General features: G+C 35.5%; 1 protein-coding gene across 8 annotated transcripts in view; it reads right to left on the bottom strand.

Annotated features, from left to right (window-relative positions):
* Window positions 1-15931, bottom strand: part of PDE4D (phosphodiesterase 4D) — a 1377381-nt gene that overhangs the window by 248769 nt on the left and 1112681 nt on the right. The gene's annotated exons all lie outside the window — the stretch shown is intronic.

The following is a 15931-nucleotide window of genomic DNA, read 5'->3' as shown; positions in this document are numbered from 1 at the left end:
GGCTACCCTGCCTGGCCTCAAGTAAGCAGGACAATGGGACCAGCCCTGTCCTCTGTTCTTCCCAAAGAGCACCAGCCTGTACCAGCCATAAAAACTTGGCAGCAGTGGCTTCTTTCTGCACTTGAGCAAAACAGCCTTTTGGTTGCATGAACCCCATAAGGCTATTGTTCTGTTCCTAACACTGTTTACAAGGTCCTCAATGTAACAGAGGGGGTTAGAAGGGTTTAATGAGAGAATATTTAAGTGACCTGTTTAATTACTGACATACCACAATCTCTCAATAAACGCTGTCTCTTTCCTTGGTTCAGGAAGGAGGGTAAATTGGCCTGACAAAGTCACAGTTCTGGGAGAAATTCCACTGACACTCAGGGGAATGTCTAAGTTATGTAGTTTAACTAAATATGACTTGAAATAAGTAGGCCTTTGAGAGGGCTTTTCCTTGGGTATTATAAAAAGATTTTGCTGCTATATTGATATTTTCTCTTAAGACATTTGACTTTTGCTCTAAGATACCCTATTTTAGTCAAAGTAGAGTCTTTAGCCAAATTAGTACATCTTAAAATGTTTGGTATATCTAGCAGCCAGCGATTTCAGACACATTAATCTTTAGTAGGGAGTAGCCACAAATTGAAGAGTGCCTGAAGGTCTTGTATCATATTTTTTTATTCAGAAATATTATCACAGAAAACAGATGAATTAAATTAATATATTCATTTCTGCATCCCCAGCACCTAACATAGTTCTGACATCATGTGTAGGAACTTAATAACTATTTACGGAGTGAATTTGCTATATAGGGACTTCACTAACCACTTAAAGAAACATTAGCATCTAATGAATATTTACTATGTGCTTAAGACTGTGCTAAATCGTTTTTGCAGAGCTAATTTTCTTAATCCTCACAATCCCAGGCAGAGAAAACTAGTTATTTTTCGACTTTCTTTGTAGATAAGGAAACTGAAGCAGAGAGTAGTAGTTCAATAAATTACAGATAGATGTACAGCTAGTGTCAGAGCAGCAAGCCAAGAATTCTTCATCATCATACCCAGTATTTCTAACAAGTATAGCCTGGGACCATCTGCCTCAAAATTAACTGGAGTGTTCATTAAAACAAATAGTTCTCCATCTTATCCACAGCTACTGAATCGAACTTAAGGATGAAGCCCAGGACTCTACATTTAAAAAATGAACACACAGCATTTTTTTCTGTACACCATACTTTGAGAATCACTGTCTGGGTAGCATGGATTTCATTGCACGCTGCTACTATACAAACCAGACTGAACACAATGATGCTTGTTTTTACTGTAGAGGCCCTACTTCTAAGAGTCAAAATATATCACCACATTTAAATAAAACATTGAAATATTCTCCACCAAAAAATGTCCCATACTCTTTCTCTACTGAATTGGTAATATAAACATAACTGCTTTTGGCCAGGTTTTGAAGATAGATTTTTGTGCTACTCTGTCTTTTTTATGGACTTTGGGCCTTAACTTCCCATCTATAAAACAAGAGTATCTGGCTGGGTGACATGTTAAAAAAAAATTAAGATTTTATGAAATATCAGTGACAAATTTTTGCTTTTTTTTTAAAGACAATATGCTATCATATTTCCTTAAGATAAATTTTCTTTAAGTAAGATTCAAATCTATTTCAATAAATCTCTGGCAATTTGGTATGTATTGAGAGATTTATAAACATTTAAACTCTGACCCAGTAACAACAGCATTTCCAAGAATTTTGCTTAGGTAGTCACAGATACAGATTAAAATTTCTCTTATGAGAAATTGTATAAAATTTTCAATGAACCATTATTTGTAACAGAGAAAAAACAGGAAAACATCAATGCACAACAATTAAAAGAAAAGCTAAATAAATCATTTTATTATATGTAAAAATAAATCTATAACACCATCAGAGTATCAGACTTTCCTAGAATACTGAATGATATGGAAATATGCTTATTAAAAAGATTAAGTGAAAAAAGGCCGAATAAAACGGGTACTCAAAAAAATACAGAGTGTCACCTGGCACACAACAAGCTATATATGGTAATAATGTTCAATTTCAGAGACTCAATTTTGTTCATTCTTTATTTATATCTACATATATTATGTGTGTGTGTGTGTGTGTGTGTGTGTGTGTGTGTTGGAATATGGTTGTGTATGAGTGTGTGCTTTAAAAAGTGATGCAGGAAATAAACCAACATGTTTTAATAATGGCTATCCCTGGTCACTACACTTAGAGATTATTCATATTTTATAACATGTATTTTCTGTAGCTCCCAAATTTTCCATAATGTACATATGTTTACTTTGTATTTATAAACATATGCATTATAACATAATTCAGTGAGAAACTACTTTTGGAAATACATTCATGATGCAAAATGAAGCATGTCCACATTGCGCTGCTCACTTACAAAGAAGTCTCTGAAGCAGGCCTCACCAATGTTCCCGTCGATGGTAAATCTGGCACTAATTGTGCTGTCAGGGGAGCTCCAAACTCAAGCACTGCAATTATGAGCTTGGGCACACAGAGACATATTGGAAGTGGCAGGCAATGTCAGATTCCACCAAAATAATGGTCAAGTGACTGTGTGCTTTTGCCCAAAAAGGAAAGTATTGGGGCTGTAACTGGATATTGTAAATAAGTGGTCAAAGGATCCCTAAATAAGCAATATCACATAAGCCTCCTTGCAGCATATTTTTCCTTCTGGGATCCGTGTCAGGCTCACAGACATGAAGGCAGCCAGGAAACTGTTATCTGTTTACTTCTAATTTATTTTTATAACTGTACATGCCAGCAATGGTAGAAAATGTTTCTTTAAGAGAAAAATAAAATTGACAATAAGCCTTCTCAGTTTTTGAAAAATTTTAATAAACCCAAACTTCTACTTATCATGTAGTTGTCAAACCTCGCCTCATCAAAGCTTTATTTTCAACTGAGTTTGAGTGTGTATCCACGCATGTATGTATGCATGTGTTCATGCACATGTGTATGTATGTATGTGTGTGTGAATTGCAATCTTGAGACTTGGCCTCAAATCTTGGCTCTGCCAGTAGCTTTGTGCTTTGGGGAAGATTCTGGACCCTCTCTACATCTTGGTTTTGTCATCTGTATAAATGTACACAGTTTTATGCCACACGCGGTTCTGGGAGGTTGGGTGAGCAAATGAGAATAAAGTACAGAGCACAAAGCCAGGCACATTGTAAATACTGAATAAAAGTCAATTCCCTCCCATTCCCCTCCTACTATCTGCTTAAACAACAACTAAACCTTTGAAAATCCTTGTCCCTGGTGAGTTCTATTCAGGTGAAAATGCTCACTGGTCAAAGAAAAAAACAAAAAACAAAAAACAAGCCATTTCTCTTCTACAAAATCAGCTTTGTTTAAACAACACAATGGCATCTATTCAGAAAGGTACCCATCTTTTTTTCTTTTTAAATATTGAGGCAAAGCTCTCCGAGGTTTCTTTGAAGCCAATGGCAATAAACATGTTTCAACCTCTGTTTTGCTTCACCGCAGGCTCTGTGTGTGGTTAGGTTATGAAATAAAAAATGAGTTTGACATTACAGATATCATTTTCAAAATGAAAAAAAATACATACAGAATGATGTTGATAACTCTATACTCATTATCCTAATAAAAACACACAAATGTCCAAAAAATACACAATTATCCATTAGGCCTTCCATGTTATTAAATAATGATGGTTTAATGTCACAGTTCTAGTCAAAGCCAACCCTGATCTTAATAAATCTGATATAAGAACATATTACCATATGTCAACCTTATGTGTTATTTTCTATCATGATGACTAGTTCTATAATTTGTATATAGGTGCTGATACTGAGAGAAGAGTAACCATTTATGGAGGTATGCTACCTCCTTGAAAGAAAGGCTGGATCTACATACATATCAACATACTAATAAAAAGTAAACACACAATGAAATTAGTCAACAATCTGAAATCAAGGTCATTTTTATAGTACCAGATGCTGATCTTTGTCCAGATAAAGTGAAACTATTTTATCAAAACTCTAAAAATTAAACATTTATATCACTCAAATACAAACTATCAGTGTGTATATGTACATGCATGTATGTTTATAAGAATCCAATTATATTTTATAAAAATTATTTCAGTTATAAGCTATAGTGCCTATATGACACATTTTGTTGGTAAAAACCACCTACACCCACGCACTATTATAATATGGCTTTTTAAATTATTTTATGTACTTGACTTCATTTGATCATAACAGGAACCACAATCTAATTGAAATAAATACCTCTGCCATGAAGCTAAGTCAGTTAATTAGTGACTGTAAAAGCAGCTGATTTATAGGACCGTCCAATCCAAAATCATTCTAACTGAGCAAATTAATGGCATGTGTCATGCAATGCTCATTAAATTAGTGAATGCTCTTATATTAAAAGGCACACAGTAAATAAACAACCCCTTTAAAACATATTTTAAATATTGACTCAGATATATAGTGGAAATAAACAGATCATCTCTTTTACTTTTACCCAGAAAATTTATCATATGAGTTTCATTATTTACATACATTTTGAGGGTTCTAGTATATTAACACACAGCATTTGTTCAATAAACATTTTAATCAGTAAAATAATGAATAAAGAAATAAATACCTTACCTTCTTATAGCAAAATATTTATTTAGTTAAACTCTAAAATAAAATGGGCAGGCAGTTACCCAGCCAACAGCAAGCAAAGAACTAACGTTCATTTACTGAACATTTTAATTAAAAGGTTTAATTAAAACCTCTGAGGTTATGCAAAGCAAAAGAAAATCCCCAATTGTGAAAATTATGAGTTTCATACTTTGTCACAGAGTTATTTTAAAGAGCTGTTCTTGTGATGAATTGCATACGTATGTATGCACGTATACATGTATATTGTAGTGACTCTAGTTTGGATCGCTGGCTACTTCAACAGAGAAATTAGAAGACTTTAGAATGAAGGCTGAAGTTTTAATCTACTTCCAACTAACAATCTGTAATAAATATCAAATATTTCAGAAGTGAAACTCTGAAGTAGAAAATGTGACTCAGTGTATTAAAGATGAATTCTCACTTGATTTTTCCTCCAATATCTTATCATATAACTTAAAGTCTATACTTAATTAATACAAGGTCAAAGTGAAAAAAAATTATGAAGTTCCTCTGAGGAGCCTGGTTGGCTCAGTTGGTTAAGTGACCAACTCTTGGTTTCTTGGTTTGGCTTCAGGTCATGATCTCAGGGTCCTGGGATCAAGCCTCACGTTGAGCCCCATGTTTTTGCTTGTGGATTCTCTCTCTCCCTTTCCCTCTGCCTGTCCCTCTGATCATGTGCTCTCTCTCTCTAAAATAAATAAATAAATTAATCAAAAAAATATTGGTCTCTCAACCAATGTCTAAGCACTCTGGACTCTGAACTCTTTGTGATGGTTATCTTAAATACTAAGCATGATTTTTATGAAAATAGAGTAAAGCACTGCTTTTCAGGAGATGGGTTAGTATTTTCAAAAAAATGTTTGTGGGCACCATCTTATGCAGAAGAAGCTTAAGTTCACAGAGTAAAACAGAAAAATAAGAGGCCCAGCCCACGTTCTCTCAAGGCTAAAGGCAATTTCAGCTCCCAGAGCTTCAATAATGGGCTCTTCAGAAAAGGGTGTGGTCAAGATGGTTAGACTGGATCGAATACAATGGCTTTTACACTGATAAAATTTTGAATTACTATTTTTTTTGATGGTCTTCTTTTTATAGAAATGGAATGCAGCCATAGGCTACATCATTGATCAAGGATTCCCGCTACTGTATATTAGAAACATGCTTGAAAAAAGCAAAACAAGTAAATCATAGAAAGACAATTATATGATTTCACTCATTTGTGGAATTTAAGATACAAAACAGAGGAGCATAAAGGAAGAGAGGGAAAAAGAAAACAAGACATAACCAGAGGGAGACAAACCATAAGAGAGTCTTAACCATAGGAAATAAACTGAGGGTCCCTGGAGGGGAGAGGGTGGGGGATGGGGTAATTGGGTGATGGGCATTCAAGGATTCACATGATGTGATGACCACTGGGTGTTTTATACAACTGATGAATCACTGAACACTACCTCTGAAATACACTATATGTTAATTAACTGAATTTAAATTTAAAAAAAATATGAAAACATAAATTTTTTTAAATGATGAAAAAATTGGAAATTGATAAACAGGTGGCCTAGATCAGTTTCCACAACTTGCTCTCCTCTCCACTGTTATCACTTGACTCTTAACCTGATGTTCTCGCTCCTCCTTGGTCTTTAGAAATAATTTTGATTTTAAGCAGGAGTAATTTAGGCACCCTCCTCAGCATTTTGGGAGATGGCATCACACCACCCTTGCCACAGTCACCTTGAATACACGTCCCATCTCTGATTACTGGCTTCTGCCTTGGTTCCTTGTGCCCATCTTTGTTTTCTAAGACTCCAGTTCACGTGACCTTCCAATGTGGGCTTGTGTTCCTGTTCTATCTCTGAATCACAAGCTGATATGTATGAATTTCCTGAGGTCACATGATCTAGACCAGTGATCTCAAATCTTATGAGATAGTATAATTTTAAATGCAAGCACCTCTATCATATATTTATTTTTAATAAGTTAGGTTATATTCTGTATTACTATACCAAAATATTCTACTTTATAAAATGTACTACAGAGATAAATTTTGAAAGGCTGAAAAAAATATAATCTTTTCTTCCCATATTCCAGTAAGAATATGCTCCACCCTGGGCATAGATTTCTAAGAATCACCTGCTCTGAACTGCTTGTTAGAACACTGTCATGTGTTGTCTCTAAATATCATGCGGTAGATTAGATTACCATCATGTTTGGCCAGAAGGAACGTCCCCTATTACCCATTAGGGAAATGTCTTCCATCTACCACCCCCACCCACCTACCACCAGGTCCCATTGATCTCTGCTTTATGTTACTGAAAGAGCTTATCCAGGTTCCAACCTGTCTCATTTTGCTTTAATGTAATTAACTAATCAAGTCTCTTGGATGAGACAAGATCTGAGTTTCTATAGGGGTTAGCCAATGGACACAAGCAATAAAAAGTTTTCAAAGACAAATATAAAAATAGACAATTGTAGTAGTTTTAATAAAGTATGTTTCAATCAGTTGGCTATACAGGGTTTTTTTTTTAAGATTTTATTTATTTATTCATGAGACACACAGAGAGAGAGGCAGAGACATAGGCAGAGGGAGAAACAGGCTTCTTGCAGGGAGCCTGATGTGGGACTCGAACCTGGGACTCCAGGATCATGCCCTGAGCCGAAGACAGACACTCAACCACTGAGCCACTCAGGTGCCACCGCCCCCCCCCTTTTTTACTGGTTTCTATTATGACGCTAACTGAAAATTGTAATTTTACACCTAACAAGTATACACATGGGAGATGACATATGAAATTTTATATGTCATACAAAGCAGTAGATAAAGGGTATTTATTTACCTATTTTTAAAGATTTATTTAAGTAATCTCTACACCCAACATGGGGCTCAAACTCATAGCCCTGAGATTAAGAATTGCATGTTCCATTGACTGAGTCAGCCAGGCACCCTTAAGTAAGGGGTATTCTACAAATGGTCCTGGAACATATGGTTAACTACTTGGGAATAGAATAAACTTAGATTCTTTTGTTAAAATAAATTATGAACAGAGTAAGCATTAATTGGTAAAAAATTAATTGACAAATCGAGAAAACACAGCTAAATATTTATCTGCTCTGAGTATAGGAAAAAAAAAACCCATATTGTTAAAGCAAAGAAAGAAGTTACCAAAGAAAAATCAATACATGTCTATATAAGGTAGTCACTTTTTATAATAAAAACTATTTTGGAGCGCCTGGGTGGCTTAATTGGTTAAGCATCTGCCTTCAGCTTAGGTCATGATCTCGGAGTCCTGGCATCGAGCTCCAAGTCCCTTGGGCTCCCTACTCAGCGAGGAGGCCGCTTCTCCCATTCCCTCTGCCCCTTCCCCTGGTCCTTCTCTCTCTCTCTCTCTCTCTCTCTCTCTCTCTCTCTCTTTCAAATAAATGAAGTAAATCTTTAAAAATTATTTTAATGAAAGAAAATATGTAGGGGTTAGGGTGGCTCAACTGTAAATATTTTGCAGATGATCTGGCAACAAGGTTAAGATTAGTACTGTTTTCCTATTTGAATAAAATAAAAGGAGTCCTCAACAACAGAATAAAGTTAGAGCCAGTGAAATATTATATTTTATACCAGACTTGGGGGCAAGCCACTACTGTGCTATAGTTTATTTAAAACTTTGTATTAAGGCAGTTTCTCAAGGCAAGTTGTCTGAGATGCAGCACAGTAGAGCGTGAAGGGCACAAGCTCTGGTGTCCAGCAGTCTGGGTTGGAGTTTGAGATCTACCACATATGACAGTCCACAGGTGTCTTCACCTCTGCCAGCCTCAGCCCAGTTGACCAGATGTCACTATTTGCCCTGCAGAGATGCCTTATCAACCCCATTTTCTTATAACTCAAAATGAATATGATAATTAATGTCATCTAGATTGTAAACGGAGAAGTTTACAGTTTAAACTGTATAGTATAGAATGGACAGGATGAGATCCAGAAATAAACAAATGCCCAAGCAATGGTCTTGCCATTGTTTTCTGCACTGGATGCCTGTGCTCTCAGCATAACAATATGCATAATACAGCCAGAGGCCCTAGCATTTGTAACTAAATCAGAATTAACAATACAGTCATATCCGCTAGTCACTTTATATATAAAAATGTCAAAGAATTTTCTAGTTGTTGTTATTGTTTTTGGTTGAGGGAGAAGAGTAGTCAATTGAATGATTTTTGCAACACAAAATTCTTTGTTAACTCTGTTGATGTTTGGCAAATAAATTACTGGTTGCCTCATGGTAGCAAAATCCCTATAGCTAAAAAAATTCTGTGATTACTCAGTGTCTTTTTCTCTAAAAATAAAAGGTAGTCCTGCCAAAATGGAAAATGTATGAATTAAAAGGAATACATTTTATGATGTAAAATATCTCCAAATTTAAATAAAATGAAAATACAATAAGAACTTCTCTTTAATTATAATCCTTTTCAGAAATGAATTCTCCAGAAACAGATGTTAACAGGCAGGTAAACTGGATGCAGTACTTGTTCTGGAAACATCTTTCTTGATTCCCTCACTCAACCCCTCTCCATCCCCAAACAGAGTCACCCCACAGCATATTCCTCATTCTCACAGCAGGATGGGAATAATTATTGCAGAACAATGGTTTTCTCTCATGGTTTTATTCCTCTGAAAAAGACTTTTTAGCTTGAAGGAATGTCTGTTTTATAAATTTCTGACAAAACCAAGTTATTTTACATTCTTCCTTAAGATTTAACTTTTATAGAATCTTTTATCTTTATCTTGATATATTTCTAAGCTAATTCATATTGATTGCTGACATTACTTTCTTCATTTCATTGAAGAACTAAGTGATCCAGAGTCATGTAATTTTCAAAATCAGATTTGGTTTATGTATATTAAAAAAAAACACCTTTAAGGATTTTGATCATTAAGGAATGCTAAGTTATTCTTCATTCAGCTGGAAATCATGCCTTCCAAGGCACCATAGAAGAAACCATCATTCACTGATCAGTGGCAACACAGCAGTGATGAAATACATGTTTAATGAATAAATGAGTGACTTCAAAGATGACCAAATCAACAAGCAAATTAATGTGAGCACTTTTCTGTCTCATAATAAGGCAAGCTAATTTAACCAAAGGCAGAAGTCAGAATCTACTCGTGTTTAAGATATCATCGCTAGAAGTTTGGTCTTAAAAAATATATAGAAAACCTCATACTACAATGGCTGATTTTCAAGCATGGATTAAAGCAACATAAGGCCATTTCAAAGCTACATGGTGGATGTGGTGCAGGGGCCAAGAGGTACTCTTTTTTAGTCCCCAACACACAAGACTCAGACTCTACAGGGAGCTGTGAAGGACTCCAGACCAACCAGTCCTGCTCACTAATAGCACCTTGCACACTCCACCCATCCTTCTCTTGTTTCTCAATCCCATGGTTCAAATAGATGTTTACTCTAGTCTTTTTTTTTCTTCTTTTTTTGCCTTTTATGTGGATAGGTTTGTATAAGACAGTTGGGAAACATTATTTTACAGTAAAAATTCACCATATCTTTCTTTAAAATGAAATTGTGGCTCCTAAAGATAGAAAAGCAGATGTTGAGTTTTTGCCCTAACAACTGAAATAACACCAAAATGCATTTACTGCAGTAAATAGGAAGACAGGTTGTGTAGCACTGGCCATGTCACAGTGCAGGCTGACTGATACAAAGCACAGGTCAAGAAGCCCCTGACCTGGCCACCATTTGTCACAAGAGTACCAAAAATTTTTTTCTCCTTTTTTACATTAAGGAGTCATAGTTTCAATAGAAAATTTAATCAGTGCGCTAGCAAAAAGATCCTAAATTCAAAATAGTGAGTATTCAGCCCCATTCCAACTCAGATTCCCAAGCCCTTGGCCACTTTCTCTCCAAAGCTAGCAACTATTACCATTGTCTTGAGAGCACTTGCCGAAAAACACTTGCGGCCAAAAACATACTCATGTATGCTGACAGTCTTTGCATACTTACACGATGGAAATATGGCACTGTAACTTTTTCATTTAAAAATATACCTAAACTAAATAAATAATGATGCAGTTATTCAATGGAATAAATTTCTGCAGTAAAAAAAAAAAAAAGAGTGAGAATACAGCTACTTTGGAAAACAGAAAGTTAAAAATAGAGGTACCATTTGATCCAGCAGTTTCACTACTGGGTATATGCCCAAGAGAAATAAAAGCATCTGGCCACACAACTTTTACATAAATATTCATTCGCAGCACAGTTCATAATAGCCAAAAGCTGATGATAACCCAAATGTCTATCAATTGATTAATGGATAAACAAAATGCCGCTTAGCAATGCAACATAATACTATTTGTCCATAAAGGGAGTAAAATACTGTTACATGCTACAACACAGATGAACTCTGAAAATACTAGACGGAGGGAAAAAAGATAGTCATGAAAGATCACATACTACTGGATTCTAATTATATAAAACATTCTGAACAGACACATCCAGAAAAAAAAGCAGATTAGTAGTTGGGTAGGGTTGAGAGTGGGGCCTATGAAGAGTGAAATGGAGGGTGATTGCTAGATCATATTGGATTTCTTTTGAGGGTGACACAATGTTCTAAAATTGATTGGCATGATGACTGCACTACTGTATGAACATACTAAAAATCAATGAATTGTACACTTTCAATAAATGAATGGGTGGTATATGAATTACATCTCAGTAAAACTCCTCCAAAGAAGAGGAGGAAGACTTTTCACATACCAGCATGTTGTCAAGAAAAAAACACAAACTGTAGAACACAGTGTGAAGTGTTCTCCTTTTTGTATAAAAAGGGGGGAGTGAATAGAATTCATATTCTCATTATCTGCATTTACATAAACTCTGAGAAGATACACAAAACTAACGAAAGTGGATACATGTGAGTATGAATATCGTCTTTTCAAATTATGACAATAATAATAATAAGCATCACCTGGAGAGAGCTCTGTACCAGAACATAAGAGATTGTCCTCAAAGCTACACATTATCCCATCACCATTGCCCATAAACTGGCCAATCAACCCCATTCTGATTGACATTAGGCTGTTTTTAGTCTTCTATTACAAAAACTGCTGCAGCATTTCTTTGTGCATATATTTTTTCAACTATACACAGGCATACAGGTAAACATTAAATATTAAAAAGTGGAGTTGCTAGACTAAAGACAGACAATATAAGAAGTCCTTAAAGTAAAGCAACCAAAGAATACCCATTAAATTTGTTACAGCTGTAGCAACTGTTAAACTCCAACAGAGTTTAATTGCAATTACTGAGCAAGTACATTTTTCTGAAAAAGTTTAATTGGAAATTTAGGATTTTCTCATTTTCCATTGTGAGTGCATTAAAGAAACAGCACAATAAGCTCCTTAATAAAAAAATTCAGACAAAACCAAATGGTTTATTCAACATAAGCTCTGGAACTTGAGAAAGAGAAGCCTCCTTTTAATAGGCATGAATTTATTTGAATTCATTATGTGGTTTCCCAAATAATGTGCACATTTAAAGTGACATTTTAGCCTCAAAGTATGAGGCTCAGAGCAAAAGGATGAAGAAAATCTCAGTTTCAATTAAGATAAACATCAACTGTAAGTCCCAATTAGACTACTTGGAGTCCAAGAAGACCAAACTGTCATAAAAAGAAACAGAAAGCATCAAGGCAACAGTAAACTTGATAAAATTTAATTATGTGAAGTTTTGATGGTACAAAGTGATATTACTGAGTGTTCAAGGAACAGAGGACTATGTCTGGATACATTCATCTCCTTTCTTCCTTCCACTGTCTCTGGCTTATTTTTTTAACCTTTTTTTTTTTTTTAAAGATTTTATTTATTTATTCATGAGAGAGAGAGAGAGAGAGAGAGAGAGAGAGAGAGAGAGAGAGAGGCAGAGACACAGGCAGAGGGAGAAGCAGGTTCCACGGAGGGAGCCTGATGCGGGACTCGATCCCAGGACCCCAGGATCACGCCCTGGGCTGAAGGCAGCGCTAAACCACTGAGCCACCCAGGCTGCCCGTCTCTGGCTTATTTTGAAGTTGTTTCTGAATGGTTCTATTTAGTTACATTATCATCTCTGCTTAAACAGCCATATCTGGGGAGAGTAAAGTTTGTTATTCACTATGGTAAATAAATGTTAGGCATTAACTAACAAAATGCTATGGCTGACAGAATGAATATATATATATATATATATATATACACACACACACGTATATAGTGTATATGTGCATGTATATATACACACACATATATATACACATATATATTTCCATCTATCTATAGTGAATGCTAGGATGCCAAAATAATTAGAATGTAATCTATTTCACACTAAAATCTTAATTTACTTATCTTTGGTTGTTATTATTCCTTTAACCATTATAATGTTGTTTTATGATCCAGAAAGTACTTGAGATCTGGAGAATGAGCACAAAATGATGGCTGTGGTGATTAGTGATGGGTTTTGGTTAATACAGGCCAAGAGTGTATTTGCTGTTTGAAGCTAATAGAATTCACTCATGAACTATTTAAGGGTAGCCAGAGAAAAGAACACTACATATGTTACAAGCAGTCTTGCCCATTGGAACTTCTGTCTTTTGCACCATTCATCTTTTCACAGTGGGTACACTCTACTATCAGCTGAAGGTCAGCATTACATGCTTTGGGAAGATTACTCCAGCCAGTTTTTTTTTTTTTTTTTTTTTTTTTTACCGCAGCCAGTTTGTACAACCATTTATATATATATTTATACACACACACACATATATATATGTATGTATACACACACACACACACACACACTAACCAATTACATTTTGAACTCAAATCTTTTTTTTTTTTTTTTTGAACTCAAATCTTAACTAAATTTAGCCCATTGAGTCATTAGGACACTGAAATCTATGTACTCATTGCAAGAGACAATTCAATATGGGTTGCCTCATGGGCAATTTGCTATCTAAAGTTAAAATAAATTTATCACGAAAAAACACAGATGTTACTGTTGTATTTTAAGAATGATCACAGGACTAAACAGTTCTTAGCGATTTCGGGAAGTTCTTTCTTTTCCTTGGCTGGGAGAAGAATTGGAAAGCAGAGATCTTAAGCTTAATAAAAAATGCCCTTCAAATCTAGTAAATTAAATCCCAGGAGGTTCTTAAACTTTGCATAAGGAGGAGAGATTTACAACAAAGCATCCTGAAGGCACTTTTACTCTAGGATCTACGAGACCTTCTTTCTATCCCTAACACTTTCTGTGACTTTGGCCCACTGCGGCTTAAAGGAACACATTCTAGCACTAGAGGTCAGGGTCAGATACAGACAGAAACAACCCAAAGATGAACACTGAGAATTGACAGTGGGGAACCCATCATTTGGAGATTTCCAACTTTTCACTGCAAATGTGAATGTGAGGACCGTATAAATCCAAGGTCTTTCTAATACCTAGCACAAAAAAGGAACTAAATAGATATTTTTTCTTTATAGAAATAAACAGAAACCACCCTATTCAAAACTGCAGAAAATTATCCTTAAAAAATATTGTTGAACAATTTTAAAAAGTCTATTTATATCTCTATCTTCTGGTGGCATCACTGAAGGCTACTATCAAAATAGATAGGAATCATTCATGTACATGTACATTAAAGAATGAAACATAAAGTAACATATTCCTAAATAATACAATACTTAGAAAATAATACATATTTTTAAGGCTATCTCAAAGAAGTTCCCAGTCTAGATTTAGCTAGAAGTGAAGTTAATTTCTTCCATATTCATGTAAATTTATTTGACAGAATAATAAGTTTAGATTAAGTCAAGATTTACACATATTAGTCTTCAAATTAAATTATAATTAGGTTTTACCTAGAGCTGTCATGACATTTTCTTAGTAAAATTTCCATTATCATTTCACTTGAGAAAGAGCTTATGTGAAAATCATATATACATATATATATATATATATATATATATATATATATATCATATACCATTTTGTAAATGGCTAAAGTCTTTACATCCTCAAATAGTAACGTATCAAAGTGTAACTTATGACAAAACTAACAACGTGGGGTGACTCAGTAAGTTAAGTGTCTGCCTTGGGCTTGGGTCATGATCTCCAGATCCTGGGGTTGAGCCCCGAGTCAGGCTCCCTGCTCAGTGGGGAGTCTGCTTCTACCTCTCCTTTTGAGCTCCCTCTCCTCTCTTATGCTCTCTCCAATAAATAAATATATCTTTGAAAAAACAAATAAAAAACTAACAAACTTTATATTACGAGAACATAAACAAGAAAACATTAATGAGAGTTTTTTTTTCCCTTCTGATAATAATAAACTGGCTACTATTTATTTGGTTTGCTGTGGGCTTGGCATTGTGCCAGGTGAGCACTTGCCACATATTCTTCAATTGAACCTTCACAGAAACCCCATGGTTCCAAATACCCTCCTTTGTAAGTGGAGGTTCCAACCCCTTGTTCCAAATACCCTCCTTTGTAAGTGGAGGACCCTAGTTTTGAACTTCACTGGCTTCACAAGTTGCCCCATCTCTTCAGGATCTATGTCAGCAAGTCCAGACTGCCCTTGAATTTCATTAGCTCAGCTCAAGGATGTCACACACGGTGTTTTTGCAGGGCCCAAAGAGATAGAGATACTTGGAATGCAATTAAGGAGATAAAGTCTGATATCAATGAAAACTACCCATTAACTTTTACATGGAACAAAAAGGAGTATCTACACAGTCATACAGAACATGACCATCTGGTCTATTCCCCAAATCTCTAGTAAGTCACCAGAATCATTCTGAGGAACCAGCCCTTATTTTCTAAGTATTACTCCCCTTAGTCAGAACTCACTTTACAAGGAATTTTTCCTTCTCTTCAGCGGTATAATTTTTTTTTAAGATTTTATTTATTTATTCATGAGAAACACACACACACAGAGAGAGAGAGAGAGAGAGGCAGAGACACAGGCAGAGGGAGAAGCAGGCTCCATGCAGGGAGCCCAATGTGGGACTGTGGGACTTGATCCTGGGACCCCAGCCCTGGGCTGAAGGCAGGTGCTAAACCACTGAGCCACCCAGAGATCCACTTCAGTGGTATAAATTAATTTATTCAAGATGTTACACCAAATCAGAAATTGCTAGGATTGAGACCCAACTCTTCAGAAGTTTTCATGGATTTAAGTTCCTTTCCCACCAAATGTTTTAGGAAATCACAAGTTCCAACCATGAGTGGACA

The sequence above is a fragment of the Nyctereutes procyonoides genome, unplaced genomic scaffold (genome assembly GCF_905146905.1).
Source record: "Nyctereutes procyonoides isolate TBG_1078 unplaced genomic scaffold, NYPRO_anot_genome, whole genome shotgun sequence".
Classification (NCBI taxonomy): Eukaryota; Metazoa; Chordata; class Mammalia; order Carnivora; family Canidae; genus Nyctereutes; species Nyctereutes procyonoides.
This window is presented reverse-complemented; position numbering and strand designations above follow the sequence as displayed.